Source organism: Protopterus annectens, chromosome 7.part0 (genome assembly GCF_019279795.1).
Source record: "Protopterus annectens isolate FY-2018-M chromosome 7.part0, PAN1.0, whole genome shotgun sequence".
NCBI lineage: Eukaryota > Metazoa > Chordata > Ceratodontiformes > Protopteridae > Protopterus > Protopterus annectens.
In genome coordinates, this window is record NC_056739.1 from 1,682,639,976 (window position 1) to 1,682,665,765 (window position 25,790).

General features: G+C 40.9%; 1 protein-coding gene across 1 annotated transcript in view; it reads left to right on the plus strand.

Moving 5' to 3' along the window:
* The first annotated feature begins 1,915 nt into the window (after positions 1 to 1,915).
* ABHD2 (abhydrolase domain containing 2, acylglycerol lipase) overlaps positions 1,916 to 25,790 on the plus strand; it is a 1,158,770-nt gene continuing 1,134,895 nt past the window's right edge. Inside the window, exon 1 of the mRNA XM_044078196.1 lies at positions 1,916 to 1,969. The gene's annotated coding sequence lies outside the window, so the exon portion shown is untranslated. The remainder of the gene's footprint in view (positions 1,970 to 25,790) is intronic.

Genomic DNA, 25,790 nt, shown 5'->3' on the forward strand with positions numbered 1-25,790 from the left:
CTCCTGTGCAGCGTGTCACACATTTCACCATGGCACCTGCCTCAGACACCTTCCTTACTGTCTCAGCAGGAGAACCAAATTCTGCACCCTCAGCTCCAAATATTGAATCTTGCAGCCTGGCTAATCACTTAAATTCACCCTTAGCATCCCTCAGCAAACCTGTGATGGATGTCATTTTGGAGGCGAGAAGACCTAGTACTAGAAAATCTTATGCTGACAAATGGAAAAGATTCTGTGCCTGGAATCGATCTCCAGGGACGAGCACAGCAGTGCCCAATTTACCACAGATTTTGCAATACTTAACTGAGATGCTTCAAAAGGGCCTGTCTTTTTCTTCCATAAAAATCCATGCCTCAGCCATTTCAGCTCATTACAACACAGACCTCCCCCTCTTCTCTCATCCTCTTCTAAAGCAGTATCTCAGAGTGGCCAAAAACTTGAGACCACCCAGGAGAGCTCCAACCCCTGCCTGGAACCATAACTTTGTATTGGAGAAATTCACTCTACCTCCTTTCGAGCCAGCTGCAACTGGAAAACAGCCTTCCTTTTAGCAATTTCTTCGGCTAGAAGGATATCTGAATCACAGGCCCTTATGGCAGTGGAGCCTTTCATCATCTTTCATGCAGACAGGGTGTCACTCGGGACCAATCCATCATTCATGCCTAAGGTGGTATCCAGTGTGGCTCTTAATCAGTCCATTAATTTGCCAACTTTTCTTTCCCAATCCACAGAACAAGGGAGAGTGGATTCTGCATTCATTGGATATATGCAGACCACTTAGATTTTACTTGGACAGGACTAAATCTCGAAGAAAATCTGAACTGCTGGTAGCAGTTGTTGCAGGGGCAGAGAGGAAGGCTATTTCAAACCAAACCGTTTCTAAATGGATTAGCCATTGTACTCATTTCTGTTATAAGCACCATGGAAAACCTATCAGATCTCATTCCACCAGGGCTGCATATACTTCAGCAGCCTTTCTCAGAGGTGTTCCTACCAGGGATATTCTAGAAGGTGCTACCTGGAGTTCAGTTCATACTTTCACCAAGCATGATCACTTACCAATTTTCTCCAAATCTAGAGCTGGCTTTGCCACTGCTGTTTTGCAGGACCTTATAGCTGGTCCTAATGCTGTATAAATCCATCCTCAAACCTTTGCTTTGGGAATCTACCCAAATGTAATGACTGCAACAGTGAAACACTATGAACATAGTACAGTTGTGTACACTTACCTTAAATGTAGATGTTCGAGTGTACTCACTGTTGCAGTCCTGGTTACCCTCCCTCCAGCCCCCTGTTTTTTTTCTTTTACTATACCTCTTCTTTCTTTTACTATGCTTTAAAAGCCTTTTTGGTGTATTTGCTTTTGTTTGGAGGTATATTTTTGTGTTTCTAAATAAATATATATATATATATATATATATATATATATATATATATATATATATATATATCTTGCTCCCCATTTGAGGCAAGAAAAACTGATGTAATGGCGTCAGCTATATGTTTTATACCCCTGATGACCTGACGTCCTAGAAGAAGGGACAGCAACCAATGCAGAACCCAAGACTTTGTTAATCAGGCCGACTGAGGGCAACCTGCCAGCAGATTACCCAAATGTAATGACTGCAACAGTGAATACACTTGAACATCTACATTTATGGTAAGTGTACACAACTGTACTTTTTTGTACTTTAAAAATGTATTTACCAATATTAGCCTCATGCCGTGAAACTGTTTGTAAAAGTAATTTTATCATGTTGGATAGTTTCACATACAACTTCTTATTTCTGAATATCACCTAGTATGTTTTGGTGTGCAGAAGTGTATGGTCAGAAAATAAGTTTGCAGTTTATTACATAGGACAAATGCTTTTAGATAAACACTGATGTATCCTGACAAGTCATTGCTCTTCTTCCAGGCCTGATGTGAGAACATTATTTCAATTTTGAAAGTCAGCGGAACCCTCCTGGTAAGTACATTTATCCTTATTATGCAGTTAATAATTTCATTGCTTTTCTGTAAATTTTTTTTCTCTTAATCATCACATTTGAGTTTGATTGAGTAAGATTATTCTTATAATTTTGTGAAATTGTTATTTTGTGACATCATTTTTCATTTATAAGTTGCTAATTTTATGATGCGTAGATGTTTTTAATATCCTGGTATCCAGAATGCAAAGAAGCTAGAATGTGGCCCACAACTAGATTAAATGATTTTCTGCTAAAGATGGAAGTGTTTCTTGCCTTTTTTTTTTTTTTTTTTTTTTGAATAACTGGTAACTTTTCAAAGCCATCATTTGTAAAGTGGAAAGCTATGATGTTGTTGGCAGTGAGCACATTATTTCAAAAAGTCTGCCTTTTTCATTTCTCTCCTTCCTAGGATAGAAATATAGCTTCCTCAGTATTGTCAGTTGAAGACCACATTGCTTTACAATATCCCAAAAATAAATAAATAAACTCCCCATCTACATACTGCAGTTCATCATCTTTACCCAGACCCCTTTATAATGATATGTGCACTCCTATTCTCCCATGCTTGTTGTTACCGGTGTGAGTGATAGTTCTAAAGATATTAGGTGCATACCAAATTTTTTTGGGAATTTGCTTATATGCTTTTAAATAAATAAACCGGTAAACTACTGTGGTTTCAAACCATTCAAACCATCCATCACAAGTAAGACTGCCTATTTTCAAATTTTCAAGTGCTGAAATTGTGGCAACCCAGAATTTCAAAACTAGGTATTTTAGAAATATTTTTTTTCAGGGGGGACACATTCCTTTTTACCCCAAAGTCTCCACAACCTTTCCTACTTTACTGTGTTACCTCTGCAGTCACTATGTCTCAGAGGAATGCGGATAAAACCAATTCAACATTCCTGGTTGTTAGTTTCATTCTTTGAAATTGCAGCTGGCACCCCACACCTCCACAATTTATTTGATTTTATTTATGTATTCTGTCGTGGTTTACCCCTGCGCATCACAGGTTCATAGGGGTATATTAAGTTAATGACCACAGGGGCCTTTTTAAGCTTAGTCAAATAACCAAAATGCATCCAACAAGTTTTGGCATCCTAAGCTTATTTTAAGGGGTATATGTAGAATAGGGCTTGGGTGGTCAAGCAAATACAGGCTGCCTCTGTCCATTAATGACATAGATAATAGACCTAGGGTGAATTTCCAATTCCCCATCCACTGGGCCTAGCTACAGCTGTATTAATTTAGGGAAGAACTCTGCTTCATATAGATGGGAAGCCTTTTCCAGAGAGTGGATAGTCTAGTCTTGTCTCTGAGACGTATACCTTTCTCTCTGGCATGTCCTATTTATGTTGCAAGCAGGGTTTAAGTCCCTAGATCAAGTAATTCTAATGTTTGTTTTGCTGATATACAAAAGATCCATCAGAAGGATCCAAGGATGTTTTCTATGCTAAGCATAGATCACTGCTTTAGCAGTCTGTAGGAGAATAGAGTATAGGGATAGGGCTTTGAGATGATCCACATAAGACATGTTGTTTACTCACTGTATTCTTTTCATGAGGAATCTCTGAGTGTTCCATTTGTTGCAGGTGCCTGGTCAGGTACATACTGCAGGTGGTAGAGTATTCAATGATTGGTCTGATGAGGGCCAAATACAGTGGAACACTGGCTTCCTTGGACAAACCGACAACACAGAATGATTTACTTCTACCACAGATACATGATGATCGAAGGCTAGGGTACTGTTTACTTCTGTTCTCAATCCATGACTCCTGAGTGTAATCTTGGGGTGTGTTGTCAATTTGGTAGTTTCCAGGGGTATCTGACTTCCCAAAAAAATGCTGTTATACATTCCTTGGCATTTAGTTTTAGACCATGGCTCTGGTACCCATTGTTTGTGTCAGCCCTCTTGGAGGATATTAGTGTCATGGGGGAATTTGAGATTGTACCTAGTTTGCAGTTGTCTGTAGACTAGGTCGGAGACCCTTGATATTGGCCTTGATTTCAGAGAAGTAGATGCCAAAAAGGAGTGGACCTGACACAGAACCTTGCGACTCCACTGGTGACTGGCCTATTTGTGGAGGTGAACTCCTCTATTCTAATTTATTGGGTCCCATGTACAAGCCAGCTGTTTATCCAGTGGGTGACATAGGTGCTCGTAGGTAGTTCTTTGAATTTGTCTACAATGCCTGAGTGGGGTATTTTGTCAGATGTCCTGGCCAGGCCAAACTAGGCAGGTTGTACCATTTTGTCCTCATCCATTGCTTTGGTGAATTGTTGAAGTACACCAGGTTGAGTAGGCATAACCTGCTCTTGACAAAACCAAACTGGTATCACTCCAGTGTCTGAAGCTGCTAATCATATCTATGAATTCTCACCATGGCTTTGCAGATGAGACTAGTCAATCTTATGGGTCTCTATTTACCAGTGTCCATAGAAGGTCCACCCTTGTGCAGAAAGACGATAGTTGCGTCTGGAGGCTACATTTAAATAGTGTGTTTTGTGGTCCTGATAGGTTGTGCTTTATACTATTTAGGAAACATCCTGGGATATTATCAGGGGTAATTGATAGTGTTCTTGGCTTTAGAAAGTGCATTGATGCTCTGTTCTCTTTTGATAGAGGGGTTATATTTGATGGTATTTCCTGACTGCTGTATAGCATCATTCATCCCTGGGGGGAGGGGACCGGGGCCCCTACAATCCATGCTTCCAAGGTGGCAGCACTGAGGATGGGGGGAGAGGGTTCACTGTAAGTCTTACTGTCCTATGTGCATGCCTGTACCATCCCAGAGTTTGGCATGCAGTGTTTTTTTATGTCTGATTAGCTTCACTGGTAACTACTAGGCAGTCGGTCTGCAGACTGTTACAAGCCTAGCAAAAAAAAAAAAAAAAAAACCATTTTAAAGTTCCCAGTAGCCTCAAGGAAGGCAAGACAAGATAGACCAGTAGAGAATTTGAGGCTTCCCATCTGATTATCTAGGTTTACCTTGAAGGTAGGAAGGGTGCTACTCTGCTTGACATGTGGAAGTTTTCTGCCAGAGCTGAGAGATCTGAATCTATCATGACAGTGCCTTTGTCTGCTGTGTTTTTTTTTTTTTTTTCTTTTTTCTTTTTAGTTCCTTTAACAGAGTATTTAAGTTACCATTAGTTCTGCCAAAGGAATAGGAGGTCAAAGAGGGTTGTACACAGATCTGCATGGAGGAGGCTGTAAGACACTGAGTAAAGAGAATAGGATGCCAGTCCTTTCCTGATAGCTGAGACTTTTGAGCTTGATCTTTTTAGTTATGAATCTGATCTTGAGTTCTGAGATGTATTTAAGCAAGTACATGAAGGTGAATTATATTCAGTGATTGGTCTGATTAAGGTATGGTTAAAAGGGAGTTAAAACTTCTTTAGATCAAGATGCCTTTGGAAATGAGAAGACCTAGATAAAAAGCTTTCTGAACTACTGTGAAGACATGATGGTCAAATGATAAGGAATTATCAATAGGATTGCCTGGATTCCTTACAGCAATTTCTGATTTGAAAGGGTGCATCATTTAATATGGTAAGTTAAACTGTTTACCAGAATTCACTATGCTACATTTTCTTTTACATTTAATCTGATACTATTGTCCTTGCCCAAATTAACGGTCTAACCCATGCTGGAGCAGTTGTCATTTGAAGATTGAATAACAATGCCCACTTTATAGCCATTTATAAACTTAAAATTGATACTAAATAGGAGAGGGCCCAAAACTAAGCTCTGTGTGCACTACTGGTAACCTTTTTGCTTTCAGAAGTGATACCTGCAACTTTAACCACATGGTACTGTCAGACAATCAGTTAAATAGCCATCATACAATATAAGGATTTATATTTGTATTTACAAGACGCTCAATAATTCCTGCATGGAGAATAGTGTGAAAGGCTTTGGCCAGGTCTAGGTATGTTGTACGCACTGAATAATCACTATACCCTGCTCTGGTTACTTTTTCAAAGAAATTAATGAGGTTAAAGAGGCAGGACCTTCCTTTGACAAAACCAAATTGATTGGAGTCCAGAGTTCTGAGATTTTCAGTTCTCAGGTTAATGAGGTTTGAAATTATGGGTTTACCTTCATGTGTGCGTATTGCACAAGGACGAATAACAATTGTCCAAAAGGCAGCTTGCAAAGTTTGCAAACGCCGAACGGAAAAAGGTTCAAGTGAGCAATGAGCAAATGCATAGTGACATTCGCTCATTGCACATTCGACATTTTGGGGCGGATTGCACTATAGTGGGGATCGGAAAATGGTCCCTTTCCCCACTGTAGTGCGATCTCTGAGTTTAGAATATTAAAGTAGGGTGGTTGCGGGGGGCTTGCCCCCCTGCTTTACACTTCATTAAGTTTTTCTTTTGATATTTATGTTCGAAAATCAGCAAATCTGCTTTTTGATTTGCTGATTTTCGAACATATTAAATTGTCGCTGTTCTGACATTTGTGGTTACGATTCGCTCATGAGCAATCGCACCACTGTGATTCGGTTTTGTAAAGGTAAACCGAAATTATGTGCTTCATAACTTTACATGTGAGATTAGTGAGATTAAAAGGTCTGTACTTGCCAGGAACCGTGGTTGAGCCACCCTTGTGTAATGGCATTACAATGGCTGTTTTTCCAGGATTCACGAATGTAACCAGTGGAGAGATGTAGATTAAAGTGGTAATTCAGAAAGACTGTATTTGATACCAATAATCAGACAGCCTGGTATGTTATCAGGGCCCATGGGTGAAGTATTCTTAGTTTTTGATAGGCCTGTGAGAAGGTTTACTTTTAAGACGTCCCTAAACACTGAGCTACTTACAGGGAAAGGACCACCAACTTTAAAGAAACATGTCACTAATTTATGGTCTAACAAGGTATGATGGTATATGTGCAAGAAGTGGCCATATTTTTGAGTCCTTGATCAAGGATACTGGGGCCCTTAGTAGGATTGTTAACCATTTCTGGAAGAGACGTAACACTTATAATTTCAAGGATGTGCTGGGCATGCTGATCATTGACTATGTAGGTCAGCCAGTTCATTGATGGGTAATCCTTCAGTAAAAAGGTCTTGGGCTTAATTGGAATTTCAGATTTCAGCTAATGTGTTAAGATAATTATCATGCTTAGAAAAAATGGAGAGAGTGCTCTGCAGCTAGCTATGAAGGGAACAGAGAGAGTGCTATATAGCGATCTATAAAGTGGTAGTTAATCGTGTTTATAATGAATTTGGATTTGTAGGAGTTCAAATGTGGTGTCCCAGTGAATCTGTTGTGAGGTGATGATATCCCTGACAAATACTGATACTTCCCCTCAATTGTCACTTAGCCTGAAGACCCAGTAGGTGTTATACCCAGAAAAAGAGAGAGTGATTTCATTGCTCTGAAACTGATTCTTTAACTACACATATATGAATGTGTTCAAGTTGCAGAAGAGCCTCAACTCTGGGCGTTTTCTTGAGACTTTTGGCATTGAGTAGAGACACGTTTAATGTGTTCCAAATTAGTTTGCTAGGTTAAAATGTCTATCAGATGGACTCTGCCTGAGAAGATACTATGGGGGCAGCAGACACTTTAGCCAGAATGCAAAAACCCTGGTAAAAGAGGTGAAGACCATCCCTGACAATTCTGGAAGACTTGTTAGCCACCTAATCCCAATTATCTTCCCTTTGAATCATGGCTTCATTCTTGGTAATGGCAAAATGCTACTCAAGATAATTGTATTTCCTGCCCAAGACACATCCATAACAAGCTCAATCGTATCCCCCTGCATGTCCCTTTGGGGAGAGTGTCTAGGGTCTTTCACCCTCCCATGTGGACCCCTATAATGTCATGATCATATTTATCAGGATAATAGGGATCTAAGAGCTCTGGTTACATCCTGGGTTGTGGCTCTAGAAAAAAAAGCCATCTGCCTTACAAAACAGTCATCTGTTACTAAGCATTAGCATGGTGTCATGCAGTCTCCATGGGCCATAAGGGCTTGGAGTCTATACCTTTGTCTTTCTTAGAGGTATGCATGTGTGATATAATCAGTTGCCCCCGTGCCCCTTGTAGATACCATTATTGTGTGATCTTTAACCTTTACTAGGAATTCTACTTCTGAGAGGATGCCCAAGTAAATGTTTCCCAGGCTCCTCCAACCCCATGGAGGGGGGGTGCAGGCTAAGCCTCATAATTCCTCTTTTACTTTACCAACTCTAACAGGTGCCCAGGCCACTAGTCAAGTTTTGGTAATCTGGTTATAGTTGGGGCTTTATCAGTTTATGCCAGTGGAACTTGTATCATTTTAAGTAGGGAGGAGGAGGAGAATTCCGATTCCTCTAAAGGTAGTGATACTGATGCATATCTGCTATACCTGTATTACGTTTTTTTTTCCTTTATGAAATAAATAACATGGTTCATTATTAACTTCAAAACGCTTGCCCTTCTGCAGTAGTTATCTGCAAGTGAAACAAAGTTGGTAATTTCTTTTGGAATGGGTGGGGATTGAATGATTAATGTTACATATACTATGCTGTAATGGAAGACTCTATTTGAACATGTCTTCTCTGTGAAAACTTCTCTTGAGCTGTATTCTGCTCTTACTGTAAATTTTGCAGAATGAAATTGTCAATCAGAAAGCAGGTGTGATATGATAGTACTGTACATGGATAAGTTGATGAACTATCTGCCAGTATGCTGAAGGCATTGGCAAGCTGCTTAGTGAACTACTGATAAAACTGTTTTGCAGGCCTTTTGGTATTTCTTTGCCAGTCAGAATCCAATATAATTTTTTTTAATTTTTTTTTTTTTTATAAATCCTACATTCAGCAATAACCATGTACCCCCACCCCCTCACATCATTAAATGATGTGTTGGCAGGTTATAGGTCACATTAAATGTGGTAAAAGTTTTGAAATGATTTTTTGTGGTCTCATTTTTTTATATCGCAAAAACCTGGCATTTGAATAGGGGTATATACACTTTGTTTATATCCACTGTATGCATGTCAGCCCCCCGAAAAGTTTAGCAAAGCCAAAAATCCAGTCTTTCTCAGCCTGCTTTTCTTGTAAAGCCATATTTCACAAATGTGATTGTTGCTTTATAGCCTTACTTGTATATTCACTAATTTCAGTGTTGCTAGTTTTCTTCCTGTTCACCTCACTTTTTGTTGGATAAACATTTTGTATTTCTTCTTTAGCCTGTTCTGCATCAAAAAAGATGATCCCCCAGGAAAAAAATATATATTCTGAAGGCAGCTAGATACAGCAACTTGAATCTCACGGATCAACTTTCTGGTGGTAGGATTGCATCTTTACCAGTACAGGTCTTGGGTGCTTTCTCATGACCAGGTTTGGAGCATACACACAATGTGCTCTTTCAATTAATAAATTGTGCTGCAGAATACCAGTCTGTTTACTTATTTGTGCTTTCATAAAATTTATACAGGCTGTTCCTTCCACTTGGTACAGCAGAAAATCTCAGGTCTTTTCTGCATGCTCTGTCCTCTACCATTTTTTGAAACTTCTCTTCTTGGACAGTCTCATATTCCACCAGCTTTTTCTTCATTTCGACCTCTGATTTTTGCAGTTTTATCCATTCATCTGAGTAGCTGTTTAAAGCTTCTTCTATTTTTCTAGCCTTTTGTTATTTGCGTTAATACACTCCTTCAGTGCTTCATTTATTTTAATCCACGCTGAGCATGTTTGACTTATTTTTTCTTCTAAATTACCGGACACCATCACTTGTTCCAAAAATCAAGCTTGAACTGCTTTTTTTCTGAACATCTGCATTATTCTTTCCAGTCAGTGTTTTCTTTTCACCTTTTCTAGTTGATTTTTTCAGGCTCTTTAAGTTTCTTCTTTGCTGGCATCCTGGCAATGTACTTAGTAGCCAGTAACTGAATTTTACTAAAACAAGCAGCATTACTGGCCCCTGTCGGTTTCTTTTTTTCACATTGACAAGCTGAAATTAAGTTGTTGATTACTGTGCAGGAATCTTCAAAAGCCGTGGGAATTAACATTATTGATTATTCTTGTTTCGGGCTGTACAAGGTAGCAGCTTGATAAATGACTGATCAAGCTGAGAGATCTTGGATCACTGTGCATGAAGCTTAATAAAGCCAAGTGTCAAATAGATGGCACTCTGAAGTATTCATATCACTTAATAGAGAAAAGCCTACAGCCAGAAGTTGGTAAAATTCATGAAGTTGTAAACATGCAGAAACCTGTTGATGAATCTTTTGTTACATGATTGATTGTATCTGTCAAAAGTTTATTCCACACTTTCCAAAAATAACAGTGCATCTGAGTAAGCTGCTAGAACAGATTACTGTATGCAGTTGGTTAGCAGGTCAAGTGAAACTCTGAGTTTCTGAAATGGTTAACACCATTTAATCCACATTAAAGTACTGCGATGTTGCTTTACCTGCAATATACAGTATGATGCCAATCAACAAAGGTTGGAAACAGTCTTGCTAGAAGGAAGGGAAGAACAGTTAGCTGCCTGTCCAGAGTATTGACAGATGCACAGATTTATTGCCCTGAAATACAAGAAGAAATTATTGCAATAGTATTTAGATGTTAGAAGTTTCTTGACTGTGTGTATGGGCGTTACATTATTATAGAGCCTGTCCACATGTTTAGGAATCTAATGGCATAAATATAGCTAACTTTGCCCCTCCCGTCCCCCATTGGTAAGCCAGGACATCCTCAGTACCTGCCCCCCTCCCCTCATCACCGGGGAGCAGGTTATTAATGCCCTCTCAAAGGCAAAAAATACAGCCTCCATGTGACCTGACAACATCCCTGGCTGTGTCCTACATGAACTCAGACAAGAGCTCTCAGCACCACTAGGCACCCTATTTAACCAAAGCCTGTGCAACGGCTTCATCCCAGCAGAATGGAGGACATCCACTGTCATCCCTCTGCACAAAGGTATAGCGTCCACCGACCCAGGTAATTGTAGGACAGTCAGCCTAACTAGCCTGATCTGCAAGGCCGTGGAATGCATTATCATGGACCTTATAAACAAGGACATTGGCAATCTCCAAATGTTTGATCCCACATAGTTTGGTTTTGTCAAAGCGGGATCATGCCTGTTTAAACTTGGTCGCCTTTTTCGAAACCGTCACCAAAGCCATGAATGAGGGCAAGACAGTGCACACTGCCTGCCTTGACCTAGCCAAAGCTTTCAACACTATTCCCCAGTCAGGCATAATAGGTAAACTCTCCTAGCTAGGCATTAACCCATATGTTACCAGATGGGTAGCTAACTGGCTCTTTGATAGAACCCACTCCGTCGAAATAGGGGAAAGCCACCTCTAGTACTGCACGGATCACTCTTTGAGCCTCTACTGTTTGGGATATACTTTTCTGAGGAGCAAGCCAAAACCAGTGGTCTGTGGCTGACCAAGTTTGCAGATGACTGCAAGCTGGGCACTCATAAATTCCCCTAGTTATGTGAGCATCCTCCAAGAGGGCCTTAACCAAACTAATGACTGGTGCCAAAAGCATGGCCTCAACTGAATAAACAAGAGATGCATCATTATCCCCTTTGGAGAAATGGTGTCTCCACTAATTATCACATTAATAATATACTAAGCACGCAATCAGTAGGGAGGGACTTGGGCACCCAAGTTGATAGCAACCTGACGTTTGACCACCATGTTGCCTCTGTTGTACAGAAAGCTTTCTACATGGCCCACCTCATAAGTAAGGGTATTTCATCCAGGAACAAGGCGGTCATAACATCCCTGTACTCCCTTATCAGACCCATTATCGAGTACAATGCCCCCTTTGGCATGTACATTGCCAAACACATGCAGCATTTGGAGAGACCACAGAGGTTCCCGACCAGGAAAATCCAGGGTCTCAAATGCCTGTCCTATGTAGATAGGCTAAAAGCCCAGTCCCTCTACTCAGTATCTTACAGACTGCTCAGAGGTGACCTGTGTTTGGCATACAAAGCTGCTTCAGACGCCGCTTTGATGGAGTTGCATATCTACAAGTCAAACTCCACTCGCGGATCCCACACACAAGGTCTCAACCTGGTCTGTGACATTAATAGAATTTGTTGGTGGGATAGAGTTGTGTCCCAATGACTCCCCCATCTGTGGAATAGACTTCCTGTTCATGTCAAGCAGAGTACCTCACTAGCCCTCTTTAAGAGGAACATTGACAACTGGATGAGAAACAGAAAATATACCTCTGGGATCCCACGTGTGTTCCTGCTGGACAGGGAAAACAGATGCTGAATTTGTGGAACATGGGTGAAATTCTTGGCTAGGCTTATAAGGGCCTCTGGGACGATAGCCTAGTATCGTCCTATGAACCTGTAAGGCATGTTTAAGAATATGTACTCAAGGTACTACCATGACTACAAATAATGTTGTCAGCATTACAGATGTGTGATTTTCAAGTAAAGTATAAGCCAAGGAAGTGCAGATGCATTAGATACTCCATAGAGTATATCACAGGGAATACAAAGTTTTGCATGATGATTTGGAAATACTGTGGTTGGTAATAAAACTGCTAGCCACTACTGAAAAGCTCAAGGAGTTGAAAGAAAGATGCAATGAAGGATTACCAAGAGAAATCCTTAGCGATGCCACAACAGTAATAGCCTGGTGCTGTGAAGCACAGTTGGTCTATTTGTAACTTACGACTAAGAGGTTCCACAACCCGAGTATACCACAGCAATGGCACTGACTTCCTCTTTAGAATTGAATGTTCTCCCTGTTTTCAAAAAAATCCACGCTGAAAGATGTACCAAGTTAGATCCACAGCAATAATGGAATTTAATCTTGAAACAGACACACAAAAACAGCCAACAGAACGCCAAGGAAGTAATCCAACAGGTTTACCCGGGTTTCGTCCGCCAAGACGAACTTCTTCAGAATGATCTAATCACTGGTTACCTCCCCATTATATACACAAACAATTAATTAATTAAACAACCTAATTGATATTAACATTGGTACTAAACACAATTGAGCTATAGTTGATGGAAATGACTATAAATTCATATATATATGTGTAACCCAATATATACAATTACAAATGCAAATATCAATAAACAAACATAATCATTTAAAACTAAAATAATTAAAATAAAATAAATACATATATTAATGAATTACAATAATTCATATTTCATTAAAAAATGCAATGCTCAAACATAATACAATATTGATGCAGTGACTGTAAAGATGTATATTTATATTAAATCCTCATAAATACATTTAGATACCCCAATGTGCTATCCAAAAAATATGTATATATATTATTATTCCTACCCAATAATTTAATACTAGTAATATGTAACCATAAGTGGCTCTAAAGAAATATATAACTATACAATTCGTACAATAAGCACAAAAAACCATATTATATACAAATGCATAATACACTTAATGACTTACTACCTTATTTTGTATTAAATTGTTTGTCTATAAAAATATTTGAGGTGATAATTATATGTGTATTTACCTGGACTAGATTACATTTAAACCAATAATATACTACACTGAACTGACTTAACATCTACCCTTAATGTAATTTTTCATAAGGATAGGTTTAATTGTACAGTATTCATTGAGTCCAGGCCAATTATGGGCATTCAACAGAATCTGCCACTTTAACTCCTGTATGTCAAGATCATATTTAGTAATTCTTCCTTGTACATCACTCAATAAATGTTCAATTATACAGAATTTAAAGTTATGATCAGTATGTAATTGGATATGCCTCACCAAGGCATTGGTGGTTTTCATGTGTTTTATATCCAATACATGTTCTTTTATTCTACTCCTGAACTTCCTACTCGTTTTGCCTATATAAAAGGCTCTACACTGTTGACATAATGCTGCATAGATTACATTAGAGGTATGACAATTGAAATGTCCTTTAATCTTAATATTAATGTGATTGATTTTAATTTTGTCCTGTGTATCTTGTATGTACTTACATGTTGTACATCTTCCACATTTAAAGTTCCCAATTGGTCTATTGTTATTGTATTGTCGTATTTCATTATTGTGCTCAAAAAACTCTTTGAAGGACGTATCCTTTTTATACACAAATTTAACCGGTCCTTTAAATATTGATGCCATCATATGTTCATTAATATACAAGCTCCAATTCCTATTAATAATATTCCTTATTATTGGGGTACAATCATCATATACTGAAATGTATAATGGCGTCTGATCCTTATTTTCATACAAAGTCTTGTTTACGTTTTGGTCATATCCATGATTTAAAATAGCTTGATATATTCCTATCTGTCTCTTATTTTTCACTTCTTGTTTGATAGTTTCACATAGGATTTCTGGGTATCCCCTGCTTATAAACATACTTTGCATAAATTCCAATTCATCATACAAATCAGTCTCCTCACTAATCATCCTGGCTGCCCTGACCATCTGGCCCTTAACAACACCCTTCTTTTGATGGTCAGGGTGCCAGCTGTCATAGTGAAGATAGGAATTGGAAAATGTTGGTTTTCTATGTATGTTAGATTTTAAATATTCCCTATGTTTATCAAAGGTTAACTCCACATCCAAATAGGATATACTTTCATAACCAATGTGATGTGTAAACTTTAAGAATCGCACATTTTGATTTATATATTCAAGAAATATTTTTAAAGATACCTCATCTGCATCCCATACTATAAAGATATCATCTAAATATCTAGTGTATGTTTTAAAGTATTGTTTGAATGGACTATTGAAAATATAGTTGTACTCCCAATATGTCATTATTAAATTAGCATACATGGGGGCGCATGCTGCCCCCATTGCAACACCATCAATTTGTTTATAGTAATGTCCTTCATAATACAAAAAGTTGTTATATAGTACTAATTCCATTAGACCAATCAGGGTGTTAATCTTGGTTTGGTCAAATGTTTTTGATTCAAAAAGCTGTTCTTCTAACCAAATCAACCCTATATCATGGGGTATTGATGTGAAAAGATTACAAACATCTATAGTAACCATAATGTCTCCATCCTTCATTTTAACTTTGTTCATCATGTTAAGGAAGTCCCATGAGTCCTTGGTGATGTATGGGAATTTGGACATACTTAACTTAAAATGGTTATCAAGATATTGGCTAATGAAGCATGTTTTGTTCCTCTTCCCATCCACAATAGGCCTGAATTGTAAATTATTCAGACCCTTGTGGATTTTTGGAATTCCAAATATTCCACTAATGACCGGAAAGTCATTAGATAGATATTTGTATTCATCCTCTGTCAATTCACCTTGCATTAACATGTCTTCTAATCTGTTATCTATTCTTTGATGAGCAATGTTGATTTCATTTAAACTTATTTCAGAGTAAGATTGACCTAACAACATAGTAGTCATGTATGTGACATAATCCCCTGTGTCAGTTATAACAACTCCACTACCTTTATCAGGCCTCATTATTCTAATATCTTTAATATTTAATATATCTTTAAATGTTTCCTCATCACTTTCTGTCATGTTACTGTGTATGGGAGTATTATAATATTTAAAAAAATCCCTAATATCCATTTCGGCCTGTTTTTCAAAAGTAATTATTTTGTCATTCATAGGGGGATTGAAAATGCTGGGTTTACACAAATCACTCGCTATATGGTTCCTCCTGTTGTCCTGTACATTTCCCTGAAAGAATAATTTCAAATTTAGTTTTCTACTGAATAATTTCAAGTTGACAATAGAATTCACTAATTTCCCCTTACGACAGGGTACAAAATTATATCCCAGTGAAAATAAATTCGCATGTTTACTGTTGAATGCATATTTAGAATAATTAAATATTTTGTAATCCCCATGGGTATTGGTAATAATGTTAGGGTTACTTAAAGGTTCCTTATCAAATAATTCTAAGTTATCATCCAATGTACATGTATCTTCTTTATTCAAGTACCTTTCGATATTAAAGTCAATGTAGAAATTAATAGGATTGTGAAATTCATCACTTAAAAGATCGGTGCTGTTCTCATTCATACCATTATTCGTCATGTCATTAACTGTGTTATCAGTGTAACAGCTCAGCATGTTAGAAGAGCCAATAATGTCAGGGTATTCATAAATAGTCAAGTCCAATAGTGCTTGATCCTCTTGTTCTAACTTATTTAACTCAAAATCTATATCTTCCTGACAATTTGTAACATTTAATTCTTCAGCTGTTAACTGGGCGGAAAAGTCACCTTTATGCTTAACAACATCATATTCCTTAATAATGCCATAGTTGTCATTTGTCTCCGTATCACACTGAATACAGCCATACCCTGTCCACTCATGTGGACTAGTTGCCATGTCACCTGTCTTATACACTAAATGATCATAATTAGTATTAATGCCCTTCACTCTACTATCCTTTTGCTTAGCATTATCCTCATAAGCATAACTGTAACTTCCCATATTACAACTAATTAATGCTCGCTGCATGCGAGGTTGTGTAACATTAAAAACATCATAAACATCATTTTGTCCCAAACTTTGTTCACACATACCATGTTGGAGCTGCGACATTTCTAATGTAGTTATAGGTTGGTATAAGTCCACAGTCGGTACAGCAATAGTGTGGTCTATGTCCATGTTGTAATCCATGCTGATATCAATTCCATGTGCGAATGGTGCCCTTATTTCCGACCCTTCCAACCTGCTTTCGCATTGCTTGCCGCTAAAAAACCTCTTTTTGGTTTCGCCCCTGTGTCTCTATAATCATCCTCTCCATATTGTTTTCCCCGATTGTAGAGCCTTTCCGATCGTCTCACAACTTCTGCGTAGTTCTGTTCGTTGGAACCTAGCTGTTGCTGTTCCTCATTGTCGGAAGTGATGTCATACACTTCCTGTCTTTGTCGGCTACGTTCCATACGTATCTCATCACCATGGTTATTGTGCTTATGTTTGGATTTGGGGTAAATTTCACCGACCTCATATCTTTTAATGTCCCTTGTTATTTTATTACTTTTCTTATTGTATATGATTCCACAGTTATAGTCAATGTCCTTAATAATGGTAGTATATTTAGTATAATGTTTGTCGAAGCTGGAATCTTGACTAATATTTTGATTGAGTACATCGAGTTCTTTTAGCATGTTATCTATTCTAGAATTATTGTATTTAATCATAATTTCCATCATACGCACACCAGTATTGTTGAATAAATCATGCAGTTCTTCCAACATGTTTTCATTGTTTTCACTACCGTGTGGGTACTTCCAAAGCCTTAGTCCTTTGGGAACCATATGTAGGTCTATGTTTTTCTGCAGGTAACTATTCTCAAGCTGTAAACGTTTATATTTAAACAATTTCATTTCGAAGGTTTTTAGCATATCACACATTGCATCATGCTGTTTCTTTGGTGGTAATTGGTTGTCATTTTGTACCATATTAAACGAAAAGCAATTATCTCGCCAAACATTGAAATTCGTATTATTTGTGTTGTTAACATTCTCCCCATTAAAAATCAACTTTAAAGTACCCTGTTTAGTTGTAGTGGGAGATTGCGGCGTAGCCTGTGTTAAAGGCAGTCCAAGGGTATCATTCACAGTGGAATTGTTGTCATGGCTGTTTATACTTAACAGTTTATGAATTAAAGCTGAATGTTCCTTCAACTGTGCATTGATTTGCTGTAGTATAACCCCGTGTCCACTGGAACCACCTCGTCTTCCATACTGACACAAAACGTTGAAAACACAAACTTGTAACTTCTAAGAGGTTCCACAACCAGGTATACCACAGCAATGGCACTGACTTCCTCTTTAGAATTAAATGTTCTCCCTGTTTTCAAAAATCCACGCTGAAAGATGTACCAGGTTAGATCCACAGCAATAATGGAATTTAATCTTGAAGACACAGTAATCCAACAGGTTTACCCGAACTTCTTCAGAATGATCTAATCACTGGTTACCTCCCCATTATATACACAAACAATTAATTAATTAAACAACCTAATTGATATTAACATTGGTACTAAACACAATTGAGCTATAGTTATAGACAAACAATTTAATACAAAATAAGGTAGTAAGTCATTAAGTGTATTATGCATTTGTATATAATATGGTTTTTTGTGCTTATTGTACGAATTGTATAGTTATATATTTCTTTAGAGCCACTTATGGTTACATATTACTAGTATTAAATTATTGGGTAGGAATAATAATATATATACATATTTTTTGGATAGCACATTGGGGTATCTAAATGTATTTATGAGGATTTAATATAAATATACATCTTTACAGTCACTGCATCAATATTGTATTATGTTTTAGCATTGCATTTTTTAATGAAATATGAATTATTGTAATTCATTAATATATGTATTTATTTTATTTTAATTATTTTAGTTTTAAATGATTATGTTTGTTTATTGATATTTGCATTTGTAATTGTATATATTGGGTTACATATATATATGAATTTATAGTCATTTCCATCAACTATAGCTCAATTGTGTTTAGTACCAATGTTAATATCAATTAGGTTGTTTAATTAATTAATTGTTTGTGTATATAATGGGGAGGTAACCAGTGATTAGATCATTCTGAAGAAGTTCGTCTTGGCGGACGAAACCCGGGTAAACCTGTTGGATTACTTCCTTGGCGTTCTGTTGGCTGTTTTTGTGTGTCTGTTTCAAGATTAAATTCCATTATTGCTGTGGATCTAACTTGGTACATCTTTCAGCGTGGATTTTTTTGAAAACAGGGAGAACATTCAATTCTAAAGAGGAAGTCAGTGCCATTGCTGTGGTATACTCGGGTTGTGGAACCTCTTAGTCGTAAGTTACAGTTGGTCTATTTTCTTGCGTTCAGAATTGGCAAGATCACGATTCCCACTCCACTGAAAAAAAATTATTGGTTGGTGAAAGTGTATGAATTGCTTTTGGGTATGTCTGAATGCAGAAAAAGAGCTAGAGGTGTAATATACTCACCTAATATGTTCATGCAGATCAGCTACAGCCACATTGTACAATACTGTGGTCTGTGTGGCATGTTTAGGAATCAAAACAAGAAGGAAGAATTTTGTATGAAAAAGATTAGGTAATGATTTGTTTTATTATAAATGTTTCAACTTCTTGCTTTGTGTTGACTGCTGCTCAAAATTTCCAGAAGTGGTTGGGAAAAAGATAACGTGGCATATTCTGTTATTGTTTTGTAATAAAACCATGGTACATAGGGTATATCAGAAAAGATTGTACTTGACATGGTCTACAATTTGATTGGTGCATTTTATCATTTGTCACAGAAAGGGAGTGTGAACATGTCATGTGTTGTGCAGAGTGCCCACAGATGAATGGCAGCATCAAAAGAATGATCCAGACAGGCATTCTAAGGAAAGGTGATTTAATCATACTGACACAACTGTTAACTGTCTACTGGAATTTAACAGTCCACTGGAAAGTAAAAATGTACATGTTAAGTTGTCAATCTCGCCTTCATTCTTGCTGGATGGGTTCGGAGCCGACCCTCGGCTCTGACTCGGCCTATACTAAAGCTCGAGGCTACCCTATATCCCACAGTGCTAGGCGCTAACTACCCAGATCTCGTTTGCCGCTTACAGCTGGGAGGTGCGTTTATTACCGGCTCTTCAGGTTAGAAATTATAATTCTAAAATTTCTATCTTTTAGTCAGGTTTTTAGTTAGTTTTTAGTTAGCGACCATCCCATTAGCTTCCCTTCATAACTAATCCCCCTTCCGGTCCCTTTTTAATCTTTTTCTAACCCCCTTTAGTTATAAGGTTAGGCCTTTGGGCCTATTCTGCTTAACTTGTCACTTTAATTTTTGTGTGACTGACTTCTGTTTTAAAGGGTGCCTGTGTGTGTGTGTGTGTGTGTGTGTGTGTGTGTGTGTGTGTGTGTGTGTGTGTATTTTTTGTACTTAAGATGTCAAAAGACGGGTACCTATCAAACCATCGTCAACTTAAAATAACGAAACTGACTCCACCGACAACTGAATTAACCGACAGCGCAAAAACGGACGTTTACAAGGTAAGGGGTGTAAATTCGCTACTCAAGCCTACCATGGTGTGCATGACACTGCCACCCTTCCTAAACCATTGTAGGCTTGAGTAGCGAATTTACACCCCTTACCTTGTAAACGTCCGTTTTTGCGCTGTCGGTTAATTCAGTTGTCGGTGGAGTCAGTTTTGTTATATTAAGTTGTCGATGGTTTGATAGGTACCCCAAAAGACACCAGGGTCTCAGGCTTCAAGAAGTGTGACTCGTGCTGTCAGAAAATGTCGCTGACAGACAGTCACACTTCTTGTGTTTATTGCCTGGGCCCTCTGCACCTGCAGGACTCTTGTTCGGTCTGTCATGCGTTCAGTCCAAGAGTCTTGCAGGAACGCAGAAACAAGTTAATTTTGAGGGGCTTGTTAAAGCCTGAAGGTTCCCTGACCAAGTCTTCGTCAGGGAAGCCTTCAAAGCCATCTAAGCCGTCAGCTCAGAGCCTTCGACTGGTGGTGCTCTGACTGCTGTCACATCGGCTCCGGCTGGAGCCGATATTTCCAAGACACAGTCTTCATCGGCTCCGGCTGGAGTTGACATTCCTCAAGTTCAGGCTTCTACATCGGCTCGAACCGGAGCCGATGATTCCAGGACTCAGTCGGCGCCGATAGTGGTGTCAGCGCCATCTGCTAGCCGTAAAAGGTCCAGATCTCCATCCTTGGAGTCTGTTCACTCGGCTCCGAGGTCTCCCTTACTCTCGGAGCGGAGTCATCGAACCCATTCCTCCAGGTCTTCCAGGCTCTTGGACCACGACCTCGAGAGGGTGGTTAGTAGACTTCTTAAGTCTCAGGCACTAGCCCAAATGCATCATAGCCCTTCTCAACAGACAGTGGCTATCCCCACCCCATCTTCGATTCCTCCTCTGACTCTTCCTTTGAGGCCGGAGCTTGTGGGAGCCGTGGCTGTCGACACATCGGAGCCGATAATTCACCTTTCGGCTCTGTCGGCGGCTCCGGTCTCTTCCTTGGTCCCATCCTTGGAGGGATCCGGGCGCATGGACTTCCACGTCGGCTCCGAGGGGGCGAGTGGCATCGGACCCTTGTCTGACCCCGTTCTCCCCCTCGGAGCTTCGGCGCTGGTAAGTTCGGCCCCGACATCAGCTTCAGAGCCGTCCCTCTCGGTGCCGGCAGGGGTCCTTATCTCTTCGGAGCAGGGACCTTCTACCCTGCCTGATAGGGGCGCCTTCGAAGTCATGAGGAGCGTGCTGGCCCCTGTGCCTGCTCCACGGTCGGCTCCCTCAGCTCCTCCCTCTGTAGTGCCTGCTGCGGTCTCTACCCACCCTCTCATTCTTGACTGTAGAGATCCAATGCCTCAGGTTTCCCCATTGGGAATATCCTCCTCTTCCGAGGTTTCCCCTGATCCATCAGGGGAATCCCCTCGGAAGAGGAAAAAGAGGAAGCATGTGGACTCCCCTGAGTCCATTACATCTGATACCGACTTGGATGAGTTGGAAGGGTCCCCACGGTCCCCCTCTGAGGATGTCTCCTTTTCAGACATCCTTGAAATCCTGAAGCAGAGGGGGAACTGGTCTACCCTTAATCCTTCCGAGGACGAGTCGGTTTACCTAGAGGCTTTTGGCTCTTGCCCTTCCACCTCCTGGTTGTCTCCGCCCTTTGACCCCCTCATGGAAGTGGTGGCGCGGAAGGCGTGGACGGCCCCTGATACGATGGAACCTACCCCACGGAGGCCTTCCAAATTTATAACAGCCCCTTCGGACAAACAGTTTTTAGCGAAGGGTGTCTCGGTTGACGCCATGGTGGTGGCTGCAGCCACCAAGAAGGAACTGGCTGATCCTTCAGTACCTGTCCATCCTCCTAACAAGGAGTCTTGGACTATGGATAAGTACGGCAAGCAGATGTTTTCTTCAGCGACCTTTGTCATGCGATCGCTGAATTATCTGTGCCACTTCACCCGCCTTCAAAGAGACATGCTCAAAGAAGTGGGTGAGTTCTTACAGGATCCAACAGCTGCGGGGTCTCAAGACAAAATAAATTCCCAGCTGGCAACCCTGAATTCCATTGTCAACTCCTCCATGCGGCTTATTTCCTATGGGGCCAATGGGGCGAGTAGGGCTGCAGGCACAGGCGTTGCCTTAAGGCGTCATGCCTGGGTGCGGCTTTGTAACTTTGCAGACCCCTTTAAGGCGTCCTTCACTAACTCCCCCTTTTACGGTTCAGCTTTGTTTGGACCTCAGGTGAAGGATACTTTGACCCGAGGCGAGCGAGAAGGCAAGACTCTCTCTGCCATGGGAGTCCATTTTTCCACCCCGTCTAGACCATACCCTAAGGGTCAGAAGGGTGGGAAGATGTGGTTCCATAAACCACAAGAGGTCACGCCTGATGCAAGAGGTCAGTTCCCCTCTAGAGGCGGGGGGGGGGGACAATAACAGACGACGCCCTAGGGGCAGAGGAGGTCCGCAAAATCAGGGTAGCGGAGAGTCTCTTTCTGACAAACCCTTCCAGCATCCCTGAGAAGCTGCCCGACTGTCCACCTTTGGAGGCAGTCTGGGGAAGGTTATCACTGTACCCAGCAGCCTGACTTTCACTCACCCAAGACAAATGGGTACAGTCGATCATATCTGAGGGTTACAAAATTCCCTTTATCCACACCCCATCTCAGCCAAAAGGTCCCCTTCCAGACGTTCCACCCAGTCTACGGGAACAAGCAGTACTAAAAATATCAAAACTGCTAACAGAAAGAGCCATCCAGCCAGTCCCAGCAGACCAACAAGGATCCGGAATCTACTCAAAGTTCTTTTTGGTACCAAAAAAGACAGGGGACTGGAGACCCATATTGGATCTCAGCAGACTAAACAGGTCTGTAAGAAGAACGAAGTTCTGGATGGTCACGCTACAGTCCATTCTACCCTTTCTGGGTCAGGAAGATTGGATGTGCTCAGTAGACCTTCAGGATGCGTACTACCACATCAAGATGCACAGGCGCTCCAAGAGGTTTCTCCGCTTCCGGCTGGGAACCAGTCATTATCAGTTCAGAGCCCTGCCCTTTGGTCTCACTACAGCCCCCTGAGTGCTCACCAAATGCATGGCAGCGGTTACGGCTCATCTGAGGCGTCAAGGATTGACGACTGGCTCCTGACTGCCACCACCAGGCGTCAACTTCTCCTTTCCAGAGATTACACCATTCATACTTGCAAAGGGCTAGGTATCTCCATAAATTTCAAAAAGTCTGCCTTGTCGCCTTGTCAGTCTATTACCTTCATAGGCACCACCTTGGGCACAGTCCGACTTTCTGCAAAACTAACCGAACAAAGAGTTCTAGATATTCGCAGGCATGTTCACATCCTTCTTCAGAACAACAAAATCCAAGCCAGGTTTGTCCTGAAGGTATTGGGTCTCATGGCGGCAACCATTACGCTACTTCCCCTAGCTCGCTTTCATATGCGGATCCTTCAATGGATGCTTTTTTCCCAGTGGTCCTTTCAACAACTTCCAATGTCACACAAGATTTTAATAACCCTGTCTTGCAAGAAACACCTTTCTTGGTGGATGGGTCTCCCCTCAAGTCCTTCAGGGCAGACCCTTTTTTCCTTCTCCCCCCGTCACCACGGTGACAACGGATGCCTCCCTGATCGGGTGGGGGGGGCATTTTCAGGGCAGGACGGTCCAGGGCACATGGCAACTTTTCGAGTGCCACATGCACATAAATGTCTTTGAGATGAGAGCAGTACTTTTAGCGTTGCAAGCCCTTCAGGACTCTCTTCCTATTGGGACTATTGCAGTTCAGACGGACAATATGTCCGTAGTTTGGTACATCAACAAGCAGGGCGGAACCAAGTCCTATCCCTTGTGTCAAGAGGTTCTCAGACTTTGGCAGTGGGCAATCTCCTCTCAGCGGTTTGTGATAACAACGCACATCCCCAGGAGGTCCAACATCATAGCGGACAGGTTGAGCAGAGCCATTCTCATGCCACACGAGTGGTCTCTCAAACAAACAGTAGTGGAAGAATTTTTTCAGAGATGGGGTCGACCTTGCTGCGACCTTTTTGCAACACCTCAAAACAGCAAGTGCCACTGCTTCTTCACTCTTCCCTCTTCTCGGCCACCCCCCAAAGATGCTCTAGTCCACGATTGGCCCCGGGGACTTCTGTATGCCTTTCCCCCCTTTCCATTAATCACTCAATTGATTCAGAAAGCTACCGCTGTGAGACCCACCATGATCCTCATTGCTCCTTACTGGCCTCATCAGATATGGTTTCCGTTCCTGCATCATTACCTCTTGGGGCAGCCCTGGCATCTGGACCCAGTGCCAGATCTCTTGATCCATCAGTCGGGACAGCTGCACCACTCCCTCCAATCTCTCAACCTCACAGCTTGGTTGCTCCAATTCCAACCCTAGCCAGGCTTCCCCTTATTTCCCATTCTGTGCGTGACATACTTATAGCTTCCCTAAAGTCATCCACCAGGAGGATTTATGCCAGCAAGTGGAAGCGTTTTTCCTTCTGGGCAGGAGCTAGAAATATAGATCCTTTTACTGGCCCTATCCAGTCAGTCCTAGACTTCCTAGCTGAATTGTTTCACTCAGGGTCTTCTTCCTCCACCATCAGAGTACAGTTAGCGGCTATTTCGAACTTTCATGCAGGCTTTTTGGACTCCAGTATCATGTCCCATAAGCTTTGTAAAACCTTTCTTAAAGGTATCTTTTTGCTTAAGCCCCCAATCAGGGACCCCCCACCGCAGTGGGACTTAAATTTGGTTCTAACCTCCTTGATTCTTCCTCCCTTTGAACCTGCGGCTTCCTGCTCCCTGAAATTGCTATCTTGGAAAACTCTTTTTCTGGTCGCCATTACATCTGTGAGAAAAGTATCAGAACTCCAGGCCCTTTGCATTCGTCCACCTTATCTAGTTTTCCATAAAGACAGAGTGTCCCTCAGGACTAATCCGTCCTTTTTACCCAAGGTTTCTTCTGAAGCGAACCTAAACCAGAATATCTATCTTCCAGTTTTCTTCCCCAACTACTCCAACAGAGCGGAAGAAAAACTGCATTTTCTGGACATTCATCATCAACTCCATTACTATTTGGATAGAACCAAGCAAGCTAGGAAATCCGAGCAGCTCTTCCTATCTTATGCAGCAGGCAAGAAAGGCCTTCCAATTTCCAAAGTAACCCTTTCTAGATGGCTGGCATCTGTGATCACTTTCATCTATCAGCTCAGATGCCAGAAGCTACTGTCAAGGCCCAGGGCTCACTCAACCAGAGCATTAGCCACCTCAATAGCTTTTCAGGCTAGATTACCAATAGATTCCATTTGTGCTGCAGCCACTTGGGCCTCTCCTCATACCTTTATCTCTCATTACAAATTAGACATGGCCTCCCGAAGCCGGGCTAATTTTGGTTTCACCATTCTCAAGAGTCTGTTCCGATGAGCCACCCAGGGTGAAGGTGCTAGGGACGCGGTCCCATCCAGCAAGAATGAAGGAGAGATTGACAACAACATTGAGAAGTTATGTACCTACCATAACGTTCCATATTAGTTTTCTTCTCGCCTTCTTTCTTGCGTCCCACCCCCCATCCCCCTAGCCTGGACAGACCTAGGATCCTGGATGTTCTTCATCTCACATTGCTGCAGTCCTTACACTTGGGTAGTCCGCTGTCCTCGGTCGGCCCGAATATCAAAGTATAAGGCTGACGTCGGTCAAGGTGCATTTGACTGACATCAGGACGTCGGGGTACAAATGCGCATGACCGACGTCATATCCTCAGTCTTTTTTGCCGCATGGTCCGATGCAGAAGCAGCGTTGCAAGTGCCGGTTGGCGTTCTGAAATTTTTCGAATTCGGAGTTTCAGACCGAGTCAAAGTTG